This window comes from Palaemon carinicauda, chromosome 2, assembly GCF_036898095.1.
Source record: "Palaemon carinicauda isolate YSFRI2023 chromosome 2, ASM3689809v2, whole genome shotgun sequence".
NCBI classification, from domain to species: domain Eukaryota; kingdom Metazoa; phylum Arthropoda; class Malacostraca; order Decapoda; family Palaemonidae; genus Palaemon; species Palaemon carinicauda.
The window spans coordinates 195,924,181-195,945,035 of NC_090726.1; the positions used below are offsets into that span (position 1 = coordinate 195,924,181).

General features: G+C 35.5%; 1 long non-coding RNA gene across 1 annotated transcript in view; it reads right to left on the minus strand.

The window, feature by feature from the left end:
* Positions 1–680, minus strand: part of LOC137629436 (uncharacterized) — a 41,820-nt gene extending 41,140 nt beyond the window's left edge. The window contains exon 1 of the long non-coding RNA XR_011041506.1: positions 637–680. This is a non-coding gene — a long non-coding RNA (uncharacterized lncRNA). The remainder of the gene's footprint in view (positions 1–636) is intronic.
* Positions 681–20,855: the final 20,175 nt, after the last annotated feature.

The window sequence follows — 20,855 nt, forward strand, 5'->3', positions numbered from 1 at the left end:
CACACCTAAAATTTTAAAAGTCATACAAAGTTAAAGAAACATTATTAATGCTGAGATCCGGATGTTGAGGAGCTACCGTCTTTGATCTACTTACAATCATATTTTGAGTTTTGTTAGGATTCAACTTCATACCCCATGATTTGCATCATGCACTAATTTTAGCTAGATCTCGATTAAGGGATTCAGCAACCCCAGATCTACATTCAGGAGATGGAATTGATGCAAAGAGAGTAGCATCATCTGCATATGCAACAAGCTTGTTTTTAGGTCAAACCACATGATATGTGTATATAGTATGAAAAGTAATGGGGTAAGAACACTACCCTGAGGAACAGCAGATATCACATTCCTATACTCACTATGGTGCCCATCAATAACAACTCTTTGCGATCTATTACTGGAAAATTCAATAATGATGCCAAGAAACGATCCACCTTCTCCCAAATATTTGAGTTTGAAAACAAGGGTATCATCAATAACATTGTCAAAGGCAGCACTAAAATCAAGGCCAATCATATGGCTGCATTTTGAGGGAAATCACTTTATCATACACTTACCTGTGTGAGCGTGTGTTGATTACGAAGTGCAAAATATCATCATAATGGTCCCTTACCTTTAACCAACATGAATATTTACCTTGAATGACAATTTCCCGTACTGCTTGCTTACATTTTGTACCTGAAAAAAAATCTTAGTTTAGTTATAGCTTTCAAGTCAGTTTTCTTTGATTCCTCAGTTTACTTTTTCATGAAGGTAAACTATAAAAAAAAACCATTTTTAACAAATATTGTACAAATTACTATGAACTTCACTATTTGTGAGTTTATTTTCTTTTTCACATAAATACTTAATACCCTCCTTAGCTATTTCAACGGGAAAATAACCCAAAACAATTTAGTTTGATTAGAGATTCAAGATTTTAAACTAAATATTTTTATCAAGAGTAAATATAATGAATGTGCAACATAATCTTTGCATAAATGTTTTACTTAATACAGGAAAGAAAAATCTAAAGACGTTAAATTTAAATAAAACAATAAATTGTCTCTACGCGAAAAAAATCCTTTACTTGTTAGGAAGTTGATGAGATATAAAAAGCATAATGATCAACAGCTGATTTCACAAACTTAAGTTTCTATCTTCATAGTGACACAAGTTATTTACACCTAACTGTGATGATACCAAGTTAGAAATAGAATATTAATATTATTATTATTATTATTATTGTTATTATTATTATTATTATTATTATTATTATTATTATTAAATGCTAAGCTACAACCCTAATTGAAAAAAAAAAACATTATATATAGGCCTACAATGGAAATTTCGATTAAAAAAAAAAAAAAACTATCAACACGGTGTTATACATGACAATAATTTCATAAATCTACCTAAATTAAAAACAGCTTGATAGCATAGAGCAAAAAAGTTGACGACTAGCAAAAAAATTAATATTTATAATCGACCTGATAAACAAAACAAACTAATAAAACCTTTTATCAAAAATCGGTGGCAGTGACCATGGTACTTGTGACGGAAGATAATTGTTTACCAATTTTAATTAATAATTGAAATATAATTTCTTAAAACTATCACCTTACAATGATATAACACCTAATGATTCTTTTTTTCTAATTTTCCTATTATGCTTTAATTATTAGCAAGGTTATTACCTTTAGATTACCTTAAATAATATGTGGATGGATGACTATAAAATCTGAACCGTAATACAGGCGCAGGGACCAGGGAGGTCATTCAGCGGTATGTACCTACTATAAATTCACTCCCTTTTACAAAGTATGGCTTCATAATTCACTCCCTTTTACAAAGTATGGCTTCATAATTCACTCCCTTTTACAAAGTATGCCTTCATAATTCACTCCCTTTTACAAAGTATGCCTTCATAATTCACTCCCTTTTACAAAGTATGCCTTCATAATTCACTCCCTTTTACAAAGTATGCCTTCATAATTCACTCCCTTTTACAAAGTATGCCTTCATAATTCACTCCCTTTTACAAAGTATGGCTTCATAATTCACTCCCTTTTACAAAGTATGCCTTCATAATTCACTCCCTTTTACAAAGTATGCCTTCATAATTCACTCCCTTTTACAAAGTATGCCTTCATAATTCACTCCCTTTTACAAAGTATGCCTTCATAATTCACTCCCTTTTACAAAGTATGCCTTCATAATTCACTCCCTTTTACAAAGTATGCCTTCATAATTCACTCCCTTTTACAAAGTATGCCTTCATAATTCACTCCCTTTTACAAAGCATGGCTTCACAATTCACTCCCTTTTACAAAGCATGGCTTCACAATTCACTCCCTTTTACAAAGCATGGCTTCACAATTCACTCCCTTTTACAAAGCATGGCTTCACAATTCACTCCCTTTTACAAAGCATGGCTTCACAATTCACTCCCTTTTACAAAGCATGGCTTCACAATTCACTCCCTTTTACAAAGCATGGCTTCACAATTCACTCCCTTTTACAAAGCATGGCTTCACAATTCACTCCCTTTTACAAAGCATGGCTTCACAATTCACTCCCTTTTACAAAGCATGGCTTCACAATTCACTCCCTTTTACAAAGCATGGCTTCACAATTCACTCCCTTTTACAAAGCATGGCTTCACAATTCACTCCCTTTTACAAAGCATGGCTTCACAATTCACTCCCTTTTACAAAGCAACAGCTTCACAATTCACTCCCTTTTACAAAGCATGGCTTCACAATTCACTCCCTTTTACAAAGCATGGCTTCACAATTCACTCCCTTTTACAAAGCATGGCTTCACAATTCACTCCCTTTTACAAAGCATGGCTTCACAATTCACTCCCTTTTACAAAGCATGGCTTCACAATTCACTCCCTTTTACAAAGCATGGCTTCACAATTCACTCCCTTTTACAAAGTATGGCTTCATAAAAAATGATTCAACATTCATTAAATAAACATTTATCTAAAAGGGAAGTCAGTGAGTTACGGCCTAATACTTTTTAGATCATATTAATCAGAATAAAATCACAATAAATTAAATACTCAAATGACATATTTTCGATTCTGAGGTGACTAACTCAGTTTATCAAAACTTATACTAAACAATGTAGAATTTTTTTTTTTTTTTTTTTTTGCTCACCGTAAAATTCGTGACCCACTTCAAGATAAACACGCATTTACTGTATATACACACACAAAATACATATATACACACCAACGAGTCTTATTACATAAGGAAAAGTTTTCCAAGTATAAACACGATTAATTCTCTCTACTAACAAATTGTTTAACATTTTGTGTCGGCTCCAGAAAAAAAAGGGGAAACATATAAACGAGAGAGAGAGAGAGAGAGAGAGAGAGAGAGAGAGAGAGAGAGAGAGAGAGAGAGAGAGAGGTTAAAACTTCTGACTTTTCTGAGCTCAATGTATAGTAACAACTTTAGAATATTATGAACTGAGTAACAAATCAAAGAGATAAAAACATGCCACGAAAAGTCTAAGAAATAATCCTTCATACCTTGCACGTTTAATCACCTCTTAACATCTAGGCATTTACTTTAATGTCCATGAAAACGTTTTTAACATTTCCTATTGTAAAACCCATGGCGGAAGGTCGTCTAGTCCTAATATTACAGTTCTCTTTCATACCATGGTCAGAATTTTTATTATACGTTATGGCAAGTAACAGAGACGTCTTATAACTTCAGAAATCAGCGGGTAATAATTATATGCATTACAAAAACACACACATTACAGTACAGTTACGTCAATGAAATAAGAATATTATTGTGTGGATAATGCGTACTAAAGTAAGATAGGAAGCAACCTAGTGTGAAAAAAATTATATTTTCGTTATTTTGCCATTATATATTGGCAAATTCATAAAATCTACTTTTATTTTCATGTTGTAAGATTTCCCTACAGGTGATTACCATCTTTATGATTTTTTTTAACAAAATTAGATCAGTTTTGGAATATTTTTAAGGTAAATGACAATTAGAATGGATAAAATAACGTTCACTACCATATACAGGTATTTAAGTATAGGTAGCTACGCTTGTACTGAGCATTCAATCATTTTGGTAACCATACATCTTCATTGCGGTTATAAATACATAAATACACACACATATATATATATACTGTATATATATATATATATATATATATATATATATATATATATATATATATATATATATATATACATACATACATGCATATACATGTATACATTATATATATAAATAAATAAATAAATATATATATATATTTATATATATATATATATATATATATATATATATATATATATATATATATATACAGTATATATATATATATATATATATATATGTATATATATATATATATATATATACACACATACATACATACTTACATACATATATATATATATATATATATATATATATATATATATATATATATATATATATATATATATATATATACATTCTTAATACTTCATAAATCACTTCTAACTTGCAGAACCATCTAAATATTGGGCAGTTTAGACTCAAGTAGAATAAGGAAGCAAAATGCAAAACCAGACCAATATATACTTTCAACTCTTCCTTGATAAAATATTAGTGACAATTCCCCCCCCCCCCAAAAAAAAAATACGAAAGTATCAAGCATGTTATAAAATCAACCTTTCCTCCTTCCTCATCTACTTCAACTCTTTCATACGAATCCGTTTCTACAAGAATACGACATTGTTGAGTTTCTGCCCATGGCGGGGGTAAAAAATAAAAATAGTAGGATGGCATAACAACATTTGACCGGTACTTAACGCGACATACTGCAGTAATATCCCCAAAGATACGTATAGTGACATCACATTGAACCTTCGACAAGGATATGTAATATAGCACCTAATTTGGAACGTACAGCAGCGCCCTCTACTTTATTGACTTTCAATTAACATGTACACATACATAAGTACCATAATTATGGTAAACATGAGATCATACTATTAACAGACATAACCTAAATAAATAAGCCTATACATTATAAGGACCGTACCTTCTATTTCCAAAAGGGGACTGCGATTAAATCTGATTTTTAGAGGGAGAGACAAGACGAGGTATTTCGTATTCGGCCGAGGAGAGTATTATATGGCTTACGCATTCCACCGGCGTAGTTTTATATGCCCACACGGGAGTAAATTATTGCCAGAGTTCCATTGTCATTCTATCAGCCTCCGTGAAGGGGGAGGGGGTTTGTAGGGAGGATTGGAGGGAAGAAAGATGGATATAGGCGTACAAGAAGAAAGGGGGAACGAACGAGGTAGGGGCGAAAGGTTGTGGTGGGGAGGGGGATGTTGCTGTCTTCGTTCGGTGGAAAGTCGAGTAAGAACAGATGAACATGGTATAGAATTTAAAGTGAGAGAGAGAGAGAGAGAGAGAGAGAGAGAGAGAGAGAGAGAGAGAGAGAGAGAGAGAGAGAGAGAGGAGAGAGAGAGAGAGAGAATGTATACCTTAGGTAGTTACCTATTTAACTGCTGCTAGATTTTTCTCCGAATTAAATACATATCTTGCTAATTGAGAGAGAGAGAGAGAGAGAGAGAGAGAGAGAGAGAGAGAGAGAGAGAGAGAGAGAGAGAGAGAGAGAGAGAGAGAGAGAATGTATACCTTAAGTAGTTGCCTATTTAACTGCTGCTATATCTTTCTTCGAATAATTAAATACATCTTTTGCTAATTGAGAGAGAGAGAGAGAGAGAGAGAGAGAGAGAGAGAGAGAGAGAGAGAGAGAGAGAGAGAGAGAGAGAGAGAGAGAGAGAGAGAGAGAAGGTATACCTTAGGTAGTTGCCTATTTAACTGCTGCTAGATTTTTCTCCGAATAATTAAATACATTTTTTGCAAATTGGAAAAGAATAAGAATCGATTGAAGGCTTCCTCTTAATAAATGGTAAAATGATTAGTAAACACATATGAATAGTAATTTAATAATGGGAACAATTGCAGAGTTCGTTCATTTAGAAATATAAATACAAGAGGTAGAAATACAAAAAAAAAAAAGAAGAAAAAATTACAAAAAAAATGAAATCGTTGAAAAAACTATTAAAAAAAATAATAAACAAAAAGGGGGAAAAGATAAAATATAGGTATTATTATTATTATTATTATTATTATCACAAGGTAAGCTAAACTCCTATTTGGAAAAGAAAGATGCTATGAGCCCAATGGCTCCAACAGGGAAAAATACCCCAGTGAGAAAATTAAATAAGGAAATAGATAAACTACAAGAGAAGCTATGATCACTCAAAATGGAATATTTAAGGTACAGTAACACTATTCAAATAGATCTTTCATATATAAACTATATAAACTTAAGAAAAGACAAGAGAAAGAGAAATAAGGTAGAATAGTGTGCCCGAGTGTATCCGCAAGCAAGAGAACTGTACCCAGCATTTTTAAATCAAAAACATAATTCACTAGAATAAAATTAATCTGTAAATCAACACACGATTGTCTTACACTTTCTTGGCGAGCGAGCAATGACACCTTAAAAGCGTACCAGCTCTCAAAGTCTTTATACATCCATAAATGTTTAACGATATGCAAGTGACCCTTAGCACAGGCGAGAATATTGATAGTACTCAGCTTAGGCCATGAGCAATTCACTATAAATATATTCTGACGAGTGTATGTGACCCGTCAAAAAGGATGGCTTAATATTTAGACAGATGTGGACACAAGAGCGCGTGCACACATATTTAACCCTTCCCACTATAAGGTCTGGCCAGAAAGGGTTACTATTATTACTTGCTAAGCTACAACCCTAGTTGGAAAAGCAGTATACTTTAAGCCCAAGGGCTCCAACAGGGAAAATTACTCAGTAAGGAAAGGAAATAAGTTAATAAACTGCAAGAGAAGTAATGGACAATATGAAATACTATAAGAACTGTAACAACATTAAAATAGACCTTTCATATATAAACTATATAAAAAAAAAACACCAGAGGAAGAGAAATAAGATAGAAAAGTGTGCCCGAGTGTACCGTCAAACAAGAGAATTCCACCCCAAGACAGTGGAAGACCATGGTACTGAGGCTATGGTACTACCCAAGACTAGAGAACAATGGTTTGATTTTGGAGTGTCCTTCTCCTAGAAGAGCTGCTTACCATAGCTAGAGAGTCTCTTCTACCCTTACCAAGAGGAAAGTGGCCACTGAACAATTACAGTGCAGTAACCTATTGGGTGAAGTAGAAATTGTTTGGTAGTCTCAGTGTTGTCAGGGGTCTGAGGAGAGAGGAAAATCTGTAAAGAATATGCCAGACTATTCAGAGTGTGTGTAGGCAAAGGGAAAGTGAACCGTAACCAGAGAGAAGGATCCAATGTAATACTGTCTGGCCAGTCAAAAGACCCCATAACTCTCTAGCTGTAGTATTTCAGTGGGGCTGGTGCCCTGGCCAACCTACTACAAAGTAAATATTGTATGGGGAGGGACATAGCAAAATTACAAGTAACGACAACCACCCCTCCCTAAGTAATTGAATGATTTTGCTACACCAGAAATTTTGTTGAATTCACCACTGGCAGTGAAAGGGTTAAATCCACGGGCTGACCATTATGGTAGTTCGACAATCAAGATATCAGTATGTCATATTGATATCTATACTTTTTAGGTCCAAACATCAAATGGCGTAATAAGAACCTCAGTCAAAGATGTTACAACTTCTCCTTATTAACAGTAAATTTGGCGAAAGCTGAAAAATCTAAAAAATAAATAAGACCCTTTAACATAAGTATGAATGATAAGGTCTCTGTCTGGTGTTCGACAGTCGGGGTTCGAGTCCCGCTCAGAATCGTTAATGCCACTAGTGTCTGCAACCTTACCATCCTTGTGACCTAAGGTTGGGGGGGGGGAAGGTTAGGGGGTATGGGGGAGCCGATTCATCAGTACTCATTGCCTGGCCCTCCTTGGTCTTAGCTTGGGTGGAGAGTAGGCTTGGGCGCTCATCATATGTATATATGGTCAGTCTCTAGGTATAGTCAGTCTGTAGGTCATTGTCCTGCTTGATAGGGCAATGTCACTGACCCTTGCCTGTCATTCCAGAGTCCTCCCCCCCCCCCTACAACCTCGCCACATCGAGGGGAACTATTGCAAATACTAATACTTGCATTGGTCACTAGTTGATTAACTCAGTCCTGCTTATATTGTTACTAATATAAAGATAATTCCTCGTTGGCTACATCAACGAATCTTCCAGAAGATTTCTTCCAGTTATTACCAGAATAAAAAAATGGAAAAGTGACAATAAATCGCTAATATTGACAAGAGTTATTACATTTTATTATCAAAAGTTAGTGCCATAACCTCTTCCACTGTCTTGAGTTAGAGTTCTCTTGCTTGAGGGTACACTCAGGCACAATATTATATCTTATTTCTCTAACTCTTGTTTTGTTCAAGTTTTTATAGATTATAAAGGAATTATTTATTTCGATGTTACTGTTCTTAAAATGTTTTATTTTCCCTTGTTTCCTTTCCTCACTGGGCTATTTTCCCTGTTGGAGCCCCTGGGGTTATAGCATCCGGCTTTTCCTACTAGGGTTGTAGCTTAGCAAATAATAATAATAATAATAATAATAATAATAATAATAATAATAATAATAATAATAATTCATTGCCATACTTAGACAATCATACTCATTTCGTATAATCCGGCAAAAGAGCTCATACTATTTTCTCCATTAATTATTCGGTTTCATGTGTTTCCATTAAGCTTTTTCATGATCTTCGAAAGTTGGAGGCAACTAATATATAAAAGATCATGTGTCTGTTCGTGTTTTCTCATACTCCTTTCTAATTTATAACAGCTCCGGCAGAATAAAATTACAAAAAAAGGAGGGGGGGGGGGGAGGGATCACAATCGCTGATAGGCATTCCAATGATTGGTTGTGTATTCGAAGTGTGTAGAGTGTTCGTCTGTGTAGATCTGTGGTGTAGAATACGATTCTCTCTCTCTCTCTCTCTCTCTCTCTCTCTCTCTCTCTCTCTCTCTCTCTCTCTCTCTCTCTTCTGGGAGGACGTTTGGGAGAAAGCAGGGTACAGAATTGGACAGGTGAAGAAATGATATGTCTCGAATGACAATGAAGAGGTGGTGATGATTAGCAGGTGACTTACAAGGAAATCTGTCGTTTTTAACAATTAAAAAATCACCAAAAGACAGATTTCTGATAATAAGAATAATAAGATAATGAACAAAAATATAAATCCATTTTTAACTGATAAAAAAAAATCAATGGATAGATTTTCAATAATAACGTAATGAAAAACATTATATAGCCTATTTACTAAATAACACTGCTAATATAAAGTAAACAAATAATAATGGATCTTTCTGTCGAGTCATAGTAAAAATCACCTGGATTCATGATCATATTCATTTTGTTGATTTTCCGATTTACTCAAAAAAAAAAATAAAAAAAAATAAAAAAAGGGGGGGGGGTGATGATCCCAGCAGGAAGTTCCCATTGCTTTTCTATAGTTAAGGGTTGTCTTGGCCGATGTGGTAATGTCCCTGACTGGTGAACGCCAGACTGGGGTTCGAGTCCCGGTCAAACTGGTTAGATCTTTTGGTGGCTGCGACCTCACCATCCTTGTGAGCTAAGGATAGGGGGGTTTAGATAAGCCTATAGGTCTATCTTCCTGAGTCAGCAGCAGCCATTGCCTGGCCCTCCTTGGTGGTGAGGGGGCCTGGGTGCTGATCATATGTATGTATGTATGTATGTATGTATGTATGTATATATATATATACACACATATATATATATATACACACACACACACACACACATATATATATATATATATATATATATATATATATATATATATATATATATATATATATATATGGTCATTCTTTAGGGCACTGTCTTGCTTGATAGGGCAATGTCACTGTCCCTTGCCTCTGCCATTCACGAGCGTCTTTTAAACCTTTAAAGTGTCACCGGTTCTATACTAACAGTCGGTTGCACCCACATTACGTAACATATCTAAAGGAGTTTGTAGTACATTCATGCTTTGGGTACATGTACCCATCTGATTACTCATTTGCAAAAGTACCTTTGAAATAAAACAGGAAACCTATGTTCTGTTTTACCGAAACCATTATTGTTATATGAATTCTACTGTTGAATGAATCAACATTGGTATCTAAATAAGCCATTTCAGGAAACATACCATGTCAAAGAGCTATTATTATTATTATTATTATTATTATAATTATTATCATTATTATTATTATTATTACATACCATATCACGGAGCTGCTATCATTATCATCACCATCATTATTATTATTATTAATATTATTATTATTATCATTATTATTACTTGCTAAGCTACAAAGCTAGTTGGAAAAGCAAGATGCTATAAGCCTAGAGGCCCCAACAGGGAAAATAGCTCAGTGAAGAAAGGAATCAGGGAAAAATTAAATTCTTAAGAACAGTAACATTAAAATATATATTTCCTATATAAACTATGAAACCTTTAACAAAAACAAGAGCTAGAGAAATTAGATAGAATAGTGTGCCCGAGTGTACCCTCAAGCAATGGTAAAGAGCAAACTAAAGTAGAGGATGTAAGAAAAAGAAATGGATATGGGCAGGACATATAATGAGAAGGAAAGATAATAGATGGACATTAAGAATGGCAGAATGGGGCCCTAGAGTTTGTAAAAGAAGCAGGGGAAGGAAGAGAAGACGATGGATTGACGAACTCAGAAAGTCTGGGGGGTGTGGACTGGCAAAGAAAGGCCATAAACAGAGGGGAAGACGATGGATTGACGAACTCAGAAAGTCTGCGGGTGTGGACTGGCAAAGAAAGGCCATAAACAGAGGGGAAGACGATGGATTGACGAACTCAGAAAGTCTGGGGGGTGTGGACTGGCAAAGAAAGGCCATAAACAGAGGGGAAGACGATGGATTGACGAACTCAGAAAGTCTGGGGGGTGTGGACTGGCAAAGAAAGGCCATAAACAGAGGGGAAGACGATGGATTGACGAACTCAGAAAGTCTGGGGGGTGTGGACTGGCAAAGAAAGGCCATAAACAGAGGGGAAGACGATGGATTGACGAACTCAGAAAGTCTGGGGGGTGTGGACTGGCAAAGAAAGGCCATAAACAGAGGGGAAGACGATGGATTGACGAACTCAAAAAGTCTGCGGGTGTGGACTGGCAAAGAAAGGCCATAAACAGAAGAGACGACAATGGATTGACGAACTAAGAAAGTCTGGGGGTGTGGAATGGCAAAGAAAGACCATAAACAGAAGGGAAGACGATGGATTGACGAACTAAGAAAGTCTGGGGGGTGTGGACTGGCAAAGAAAGGCCATAAACAGAAGGGAAGACGATGGATTGACGAACTAAGAAAGTCTGCGGGTGTGGGCTGGCAAAAAAAAAAAAAGACCATAAACAGACGCTAGTGGAAGGACATGTCTGCATCCTTTGTTCTTCAGTGAACTAGTAACGGCTGATGATGATGATGATGATGACCATGTCATTAAATTACTCCATTCCAATAGATTTTCTCACTGGTCTCACGAGAGTTCTCTTGCTTGAGGGTACACTCAAGCACACTATTCTTATTTCTCTTCCTCTTGGTTTGTTAAAGTTTATATAGTTCATATAGGAGATATTTATTTTAATGTTGTTACTCTTCTAAAAATATTTTATTTTCCTTTTTATCTTTCCTCACCGAGCTATTTTCCCTTTTGGGGCCACTTGGGCTTATAGCATCCTGGTTTTCCAACTAGGGTTGTAGCTTAGCAAATAATAATAATAATAATAATAATAATAAGGCGTTTATAATCGTCTTTCTTCCTCAGCCTCTAAATCTAATACATCTAAATATCAGACAACAACTAACGCGTGTGGATAGAATAAGAGATGAAATTAATACACCACTCTGAACAATGGCTGCAATACGTCATTGACCCTAATCTGTTATGGCACCTTGGCATCCTTGTAAGTTTAGCTTGTTCATAGGTACAGTAGGTTGGCCAAGGCACCAGCCACCCGTTGAGATACTACAGCTAGAGAGTTATAAGCAGAAACATCGCGAATAGATAAGATTCCACATATACTGTACATTTAGAATGACAGTTACTGAGTATGACTTTAGGTTAAGAACCCCTTGGAGAAGGAAATGTCATCTAAACATTAGCCTGTCCCTCCTCAGGTTTAAAGGTTACTCATGAATGGCAGATGCAATGGACAGTGACATTGCCCTAGCAAAAAGGACAATGCCCTAGAGATTGACCATATATTATATGATCAGCTTCCAACCTCTTTCCATCCAAGCTAGGATCAGGGAGGGTCAGGCAATGGCTGCAGATGATTCAGCAAGTAGACGCAAAGGCTTCCCCAAAAACCCCATCCTTAGTTCACAAGGATGGTAAGATCGCAGACACTAAAGGAACTAACGAGTTTGAACGGGTCTCGAACGGCCGTCAGGCGATCACCAGGCAGAGACGTTACCAATATGCCAATAGATAAAGTCGATTTTGGCTACCAATGTGGTATTAAGCAGTCCAAAGAGGACACTGGTGCCAGAGGATGTATCAATGATTTGGGGTACATGCATATTGTACCTCAAGGCAGAGAAGCCCCTAGTTAAGGGTTGTGAATCCCTTGGTATTAAGATTTGATCCATAAATATTGTTCTATTTATAGAAAAAAATAAGTTTTTGTCACGCACTCAATTCTGGATTCATTGAAACTATTGCAATGCATTCGTTAATAAATTCAAGTTATGAAACTAAGAACGTGTTTGTGATCAAGTTTATGGGACCAAACAAAGAAGTCATATGTGATTTTTGTTGGTTTCAATATATATATATATATATATATATATATATATATATATTATATATATATATATATATATAATGTGTCGAGTTTCAAATTAAGGAACAGAAACTACATATGTCTATTAATTCCTTCACTGATTCAAAGACCCAAAACGCCATGCAGTAATATATCTACTTAAATATTGAAAATTGCCATTAAAAATTACTAACATAACGGAATCTTTTTTTTTTGGGGGGGGGGGAGTTACTTTCAATGAAATTTACAACTATGGAAAAATCTTACAGATATGTAAAACAACTAATTTCCAAATTTTCCGATATTAGGGAAATAAAATGAAATGACAGGAAATGAATCATACAACATGAAATACATTGTAATACCAGAATATTTTTAAATCAAATACCGTTTTCTTGCTTGAGGGTTCACTCAGGCACACTTTTCTCTTCCCTTCGTTTTGTTAAAGTTTTTTAGTTTATATAAGAGATATTTATTCTTCACTGGACTATTTTCTCTGTTGGAGCCCCTAGGCTTATAGCATCCTGCTTTTCCAACTAGGGGTTGTAGCTTAGAAAGTGATAATAATAACAATAATGATTTTATATCCTCACTGGGCTATTTTCCCTGTTGGAGCCCCTGGGCTTATAGCATCCTGCTTTTCCAACTGGGGTTACAGCTTAGCAAGTAATAATAATAATAATAATAATAATAATAATGATAATAAAAACAACAACAACAACAACAATAATAATAATAATAATAATAATAATAATAATACCGCAAAAGGTAACGCACCGGGCAACTTAACTCCTTTGTAATGGCAGTGTAACAAACGAAGCAATTTATTAACGTTATGTTATTCGATCCTCTTCTGTGACTGAAGCCGAACCCAACGACGCCCTTACAGAATCCGATCCCTTACGAAGGGGGAGGGTAAAATGACGGGTGGGGAGGGGGGGGGGACTGTGTACCTATATGTGAGGGGAGGGGGGACGTAACTGATATTGTTTGGAAAAAGGTGAATTACCGAAAAAACAGTGATTCTTAGTCAGAGAGAGAGAGAGAGAGAGAGAGAGAGAGAGAGAGAGAGAGAGAGAGAGAGAGAGAGAGAGAGAGAATTGGTGTTCAACAAACATTATTGAACTGATACTTAATATCATTTGAGAGAGAGAGAGAGAGAGAGAGAGAGAGAGAGAGAGAGAGAGAGAGAGAGAGAGAGAGACTGACTCAATTTTGAACTCTACAAACATGAACCAATGAAGACTTAAGTCATGATTTATTTGAGTGATACTTATTATACTTTGAGAGAGAGAGAGAGAGAGAGAGAGAGAGAGAGAGAGAGAGAGAGAGAGAGAGAGAGAGAGAGAGAGAGAGAGAGAGAGAATCAAATTTGAACTCTATAAACATCAACCAAGTCAGGATTTATTGGACTGATACTTAATATCATTTGAGAGAGAGAGAGAGAGAGAGAGAGAGAGAGAGAGAGAGAGAGAGAGAGAGAGAGAGAGAACGCAAATATCAATGCTCTCTGGAATCTTTGTAATTCAAAGGTGGTTATAGTGGTTCCAAACATGTCACCCCAATCTTCAGCTTAACAACACACAAGATAGTTCCGCTTCGCTTTAAATATTAAATACAAATGAGGGGGAAAGACTACAAAAAGAGTAGCATCATCTGCATAATTTTTCATAGGGATATTACTACTAATAAGAACAAAAGTCCTCCTTGCTCCTAGTTTGGGTGGAGAGGGGGCTTGGATGCTGATCATATGTATATATGGTCAGTCTTTAGGGCGTTGTCCTGATTGCTAGGGCAATGTCACTGTCCCTTGCTTCTGCCATTCATGAGCGGCCTTTAAACCTTAAACCTGATATTTATTAACTTTCAAGTTGTAGAAAAAAAAAAAAACACCAGAAAAAAATATACTGGATGTTTTCTTTAGGTGGAATTTAGGCTATGTAGCTTGATGTTGGGCCCATGGAGGACCATTCAGCTATAAAGTGGGTGCAGCTTACAATACACCTCATGAGGAGCACTGATGGCACTAGTTAGAAATTGTGAAATAATTTGACTATAGATTGTGAGGTTTTCACATTTCAACTGATTCCAGTAGAAATCAGAAATCTTTCCGAGGTACCTAATTTTAGTAGACTCTCTTAAATTAACTTGTCAATTTCAGCAGAAATTATTCAATTGATTACATGCAAATCTTTCGTGGTAAAAATCCCACAATTTTGATGAACTAACGCAGTTTCATCAAGTGACAATTAAAAAAGTTAAAACCCACTAATTAAGAAAGATATAATTCAGATCATTGGGTGCTGGTCCTTAATAAAAAAAATATTATCATTGAAATTGTCATTTCATTATGAGAAAACTTTTTAAACTGTTGTAAGCGGTTGAAATATGTTAAAATATCCATTATGATTATCCTCCCAAGGGATCCCATAGCTAACATTTCTCTCTGTCACACGCCTTAACCTGGCCACCTCTAGACAATCCTTTCTAGAATAATTTTTCCGAACTCATGGTCGCTCTCAATTCCAAGCGAGCTATTTCTTCTCTCGACGCGGTGTGCCATCTACCGGCTTCGAGTGCTAAGCCTCCTCTTGGTGAGCCCTGACTTCGCATACGAAATAGGCCGACTAATAAATAACCCTTTCCCCAATGTACGACTCCTTATCCAGGTATACAGTACATACACGCATCACCTCTCCTTTCTTATCCGTTTTGAAGGATTAAATATACTGTTAAAAAAATTGCATTAATAAAACGGTAAATGCCTGGAAACATTTATTCCAGGATTTTTAGTTTTAAAAACGGTTATATTGACGTGAAGGAGTGATATTACGGTTACTTACCCTTAAAATATGAAAAAGTATATTAGAATTACGGTCACCAACCCGTAAAATATAAGAACAAAGTATATTAAAATTACGGTCACCAACCCGTAAAATATAAGAACAAAGTATATTAAAATTACGGTCACCAACCCGTAAAATATGAGAACAAAGTATATTAAAATTACGGTCACCAACCCATAAAATATGAGAACAAAGTATATTAAAATTACGGTCACCAACCCGTAAAATATGAGAACAAAGTATATTAAAATTACGGTCACCAACCCGTAAAATATGAGAACAAAGTATATTAAAATTACGGTCACCAACCCGTAAAATATGAGAACCAAGTATGGTAAAATTATGGTCACCAACCCGTAAAATAAGAACAAAAGTATATTAAATTACGGTCACCAACCCGTAAAATATAAGAACAAAGTATATTAAAATTACGGTCACCATCCCGTAAAATAAAAGAACAAAGTATGGTAAAATTACGGTTACTAACCGGTGCAATACAATAACAAAGTATGGTAAAATTACGGTCGCCTGTATTTTACTGAAATACGACTGAGAACAGCCCATTTTTATGGAGAATTTACGATTAAAATTACGGATTTTTTGACAGTACACATGCTAGATTTTTACGGTGATTTAAGGTACACGTTCTTTATTTTCTGTTGCATGTGTTTGCTGTAACCCAGAAGTCTGCTATATAAAACCACTATTCTCTAGTCTTGGGTAGTGCCATAGCCTCTGTACCATGGTCTTCCACTGTCTTGGGTAAGAGATCTCATGCTTGAGGGTACACTCGGGCACACTATTCTATCTCTTTTCTCGTGTGTGTGTACAGTATATATATATATATATATATATATATATATATATATATATATATATATATATATATATATATATATATATACACATAAGAAAGATTTATTCCAATGTTATTGTTGTTCTTAAACTTCTCTTGTAGTTTTCCTTATTTACTTTCCTCACTGTGTCGATGTCTCACAGGATGTAGATACAGGAGAGGGGGTTCCCAGCCCCCTCGTCCCGTCCCTTTTAGTCGCCTCTTACGACACGCAGGGATAACGTTGGCGCTATTCTAATTGTTTTTATGCGCCCCCCCCCCCCCCCCCCGGCCACAGGGGGCAAATACTTTTCGAGTATTACTTGTACTTGTGTTAATTACATAGAGTCTTAACCTGAATTGTATTCTTCACCTACCTGATGAACTTCGCCAACTTGCTAGCTGAATGTAGCAACCCAGTAAAGAGAATTGTCCTTAAAATTGAGAAATTGGACAAGAAATTGAATTCTGCCGATGCAGCCATAGTATTCAACTCCACCTGTTTGAAGGAGGGTCTCCTACCGAAATATTATTATTATTATTATTATTATTATTATTATTATTATTATTATTATTATTATTATTATTATTATTGTTGTTGTTATTATTCTAATCACTATTAATAAATAAAAGCATTATCATTAAAATTATCAAAATTATTAAAATTATTAAAACAATTGTTATTAACTGTGAAATGAACAGAAGAGAGAGAGAGAGAGAGAGAGAGAGAGAGAGAGAGAGAGAGAGAGAGAGAGAGAGAGAGAGAGAGAGAGAGAGAGAGAATTTAAGGAGATTATTTCAACATGTGACCTATTAATTTTTTTCAATCAAATATGACAGTAAATATTTATCAACATTTCTGACTTTCGAAGCCCTAATATAATTACCCAGACTGCCCTACTTTTGAGGGAGATGCCTTAAATTATCGAAACGTGCCAGACCATAATTATATACAGTAAGAAAATACTAGACATGAGTCATGGTATGACAATGAAACAATCTCCAATAGATTTAGTAGATTTGAGAACAAAACCCTCAGGAAGATAATGGGGGTTAAATGGCAGGACAGGATTAGAAATGAAACTATAAGAGATAATTACTCGAGTGCCATATGTGGATGAGATCATGATGAGGGGTAGATGGAGATGGTTTGGGCATGCTCTTCGCACTCCCCAATAGAGATTAGCTCACTAAGTGTTCAGCTGGGCTCCACAAGGCACTATAAGAGTTGGAAGACCAGGCCTACAGGACTGAGGACTATGAAGAGCGAAGTAGATGATGTAAATGGAGAAGTATTGAACTAAAAGCTCAAGATAGAGACAACTGGTGGAATCTAACTGAGGCCCTTTACGTCAAAAGGTGTAGGAGATGATGAGGATGAAGAATATATCCTATCGTATGTTTTGCAATGGCTGTCATCCTTTTACCAAGAAAAAACATAAGTATTTCACCAATCGTTTGAGAGAGTATTAAAAAGCAGTAGGATGTCACCTAAATATCTACACGAGAGATCGGAGATAGAACTCACATAAAAAAGTAAAAGGAAAAAAGTATTCTATACTAAGAAGTAATAAATCATAAAAAAAAAATATCACAAACAAAATACCAAAAAAAGAATAGTGAGAAGAGAGTTATGAAGTTCCTGAAATATCAATCATTCTTCGCTCTACTTACGTATGCTACGAATGAAGGTGATTATTATTATTATTATTATTATTATTATTATTATTATTATTATTATTACTTGCTAAGCCACAACCCTAGTTGGAAAAGCAGGATACTATAAGCCCAAGGGCTCCAACAGGGAAAATAGCCAGGTGAGAAAAGGAAATAAGGAAAAACTACAAGAGAAGTTTAAAAACAATTGAACAATTACAACATTAAAATAAATCTTTCATATGCAAACTATAAAAACTTGAAAATAACAAGATAAAAATTCAAAATAACAAGATAGAATAGTGTGCCTGAGTGTACCATCAAGCAAGAGAATTCTAACCCAAGACAGTGGAAGCCCATGGTACAGAGGCTACGACACTACCCAAGACAAGAGACCAGTGGTTAGATTTTAGAGTGTCCTTCTCCTAGTAGAGCTGCTTACCATAGCTAGTCTCTCTTCTACCCTCAATAATAGGAAAGTGGCCACTGTACAATTTCAGTGCAGTAGTTAACCCCTTGAGTGAAGAAGAATTGGTTGGTAATCTCAGTGTTGTCAGGTGTATGAGGACAGGAGAACCTTTAAAGAATAGACCAGACTATTCGGTGTATGTGTAGGCAAAGGGAAAATGAACCGTAACCAGAGAGAAGAATCCAATGTAGTACTGTCTGGCCAGTCAAAAGACCCAATAACTCTCTAGCGGTAGTATCTCAACGGGTGGCTGGTGCCCAGGCCAACCTACTACCAATGCAACGCAAATCAATTACATGACTTGTTAATGTGATTAAATCATACTGTCAAATACTAGTTGTGAAGTTTGTTTCGTGGAACATTGAATTAAATCTGTAGGAACACTTTAGAACTTGCAATCATTGCCAAGGCTATCATCAGCATGACAAACACCTAACCGAGTACGTTCAAGGTACTGTACTAGGCCGGGAGCACATTAGCGACTCTGTGGCGCCACAAAGCCACAGCATCGTGTGGCGGGGATGTGGTCTCCCATAGGTTTCCATTGTTTTCAAAGCCACGCCACGCCTGTGGCGGGGATGACCGACAGAGAGCCACAGTCGCTTGCCACAGTCGCTAGTTTACGCGGCAAAACTTGAAAACAATGGGAGACCACATCCCCACCACACGATGCTGTGGCTTTGTGGCGCCACAGAGTCGCTAATGTGCTCCAGGCCTAAAGATTAACTTATTCACTGACCATTATTGAAAATGTAAAGTGTGACTTTTAAAGGGAGTAATCAGCACTTATCCACACCTATAAACTGTAAAGAATTTGCCGTAAAAAACGGTAAAAATCCTGGAATAAATGTTGCTAGACATTAACAGTTTTAAAATCGGATATATTGACGTAGAGGAGTGATATTACGGTCACCAACCCGTAAAAGATAATAACAAAGTGAGGTAAAAATTACGGTCGTCTGTATTTTACTGAAATACGGCTGAGAACAGTATATTTTTACGGAGAATTCCAGTTTAAAACAGTTTTCTATTTATCTGAGTAGTCTTAAGCACCTGTTTTAAAGAGCTTCCATAGCAAGTATCATATAATTCGAAAAAGAAAGAAATATACAAAACTACTGGCTAGATTTTCTAAATAAAAAATTCCGCGTTTTACGTAAAAAAATCCATATAACATTATTTCAAATGACTGATAACTATCTGCAATCTAATTGAATCTAATGCTCTATTTCAATACATGCATTATTTTTAAAACCGCTTCAAAATATATGAAGAGAATTGCCTTTCATAAAAGTAATTTGACTATCAAAAGCTAGTGACTACACTGTTAAAAATTTGCCGTAAAAAAAAAGAAAAAAAAATCCTGGAATAAATGTTGCCAGGCATTTACCGTTTTAGAAACTGCTATACTGACGTAAAGGGGTGACATTATGGTCTCCAACCCGCAAAATATAATAAAGTTGGGTAAGAAATACGGTCGCCTGTATTTTACTGAAATACGGCTGAGAACACTATTTTTACGGAGAATTTCGGATTAGAATTACGTTTTTTTTTAACATTGTAATTAGGACAGAATTGCGAGTAATCTAAAGTAATGTGTAAACTGTGAACCAAACGACTAAGAGAAGGGCGTTCTATAAAGAAATGAATAACTAATCCTCCAGTCAAACTTAAACAAATATGGAAAAAAAGAAAGGACACAATGTATCAAGTGTTAAATATTTATGCCAACGTGCCTTCTTTAATCTACTGCAGAAAAAGCTTATGATGAATCATAATAATAAACACGTCAAAATTTGTTTGAAAATTAATAAAACTTCTGGAAAAGGTTTGCCTTTGAATTAATAAAATTTCTAAAACACCGAAAAAATTAATCTATATCATCTATAAGTTTATATATATATATATATATATATATATATATATATATATATATATATATATATATATATATATATATATATATATATATATAAACGCATACCTCCATCAACCATGCAATCTGCTGAAAGCGCATTTAAAGGTTTAAAGGCCGCTCATGAATGGCAGAAGCAAGGGTAGTGACATTGCCCTATCAATCAGGACAATGCCCTAGAGACTGACCATATATACATATGATCAGCGTCCAAGACCCCTCTCAATCCAAGTTGTGACCAAGGAGGACCAGGCAATGACTGCTGATG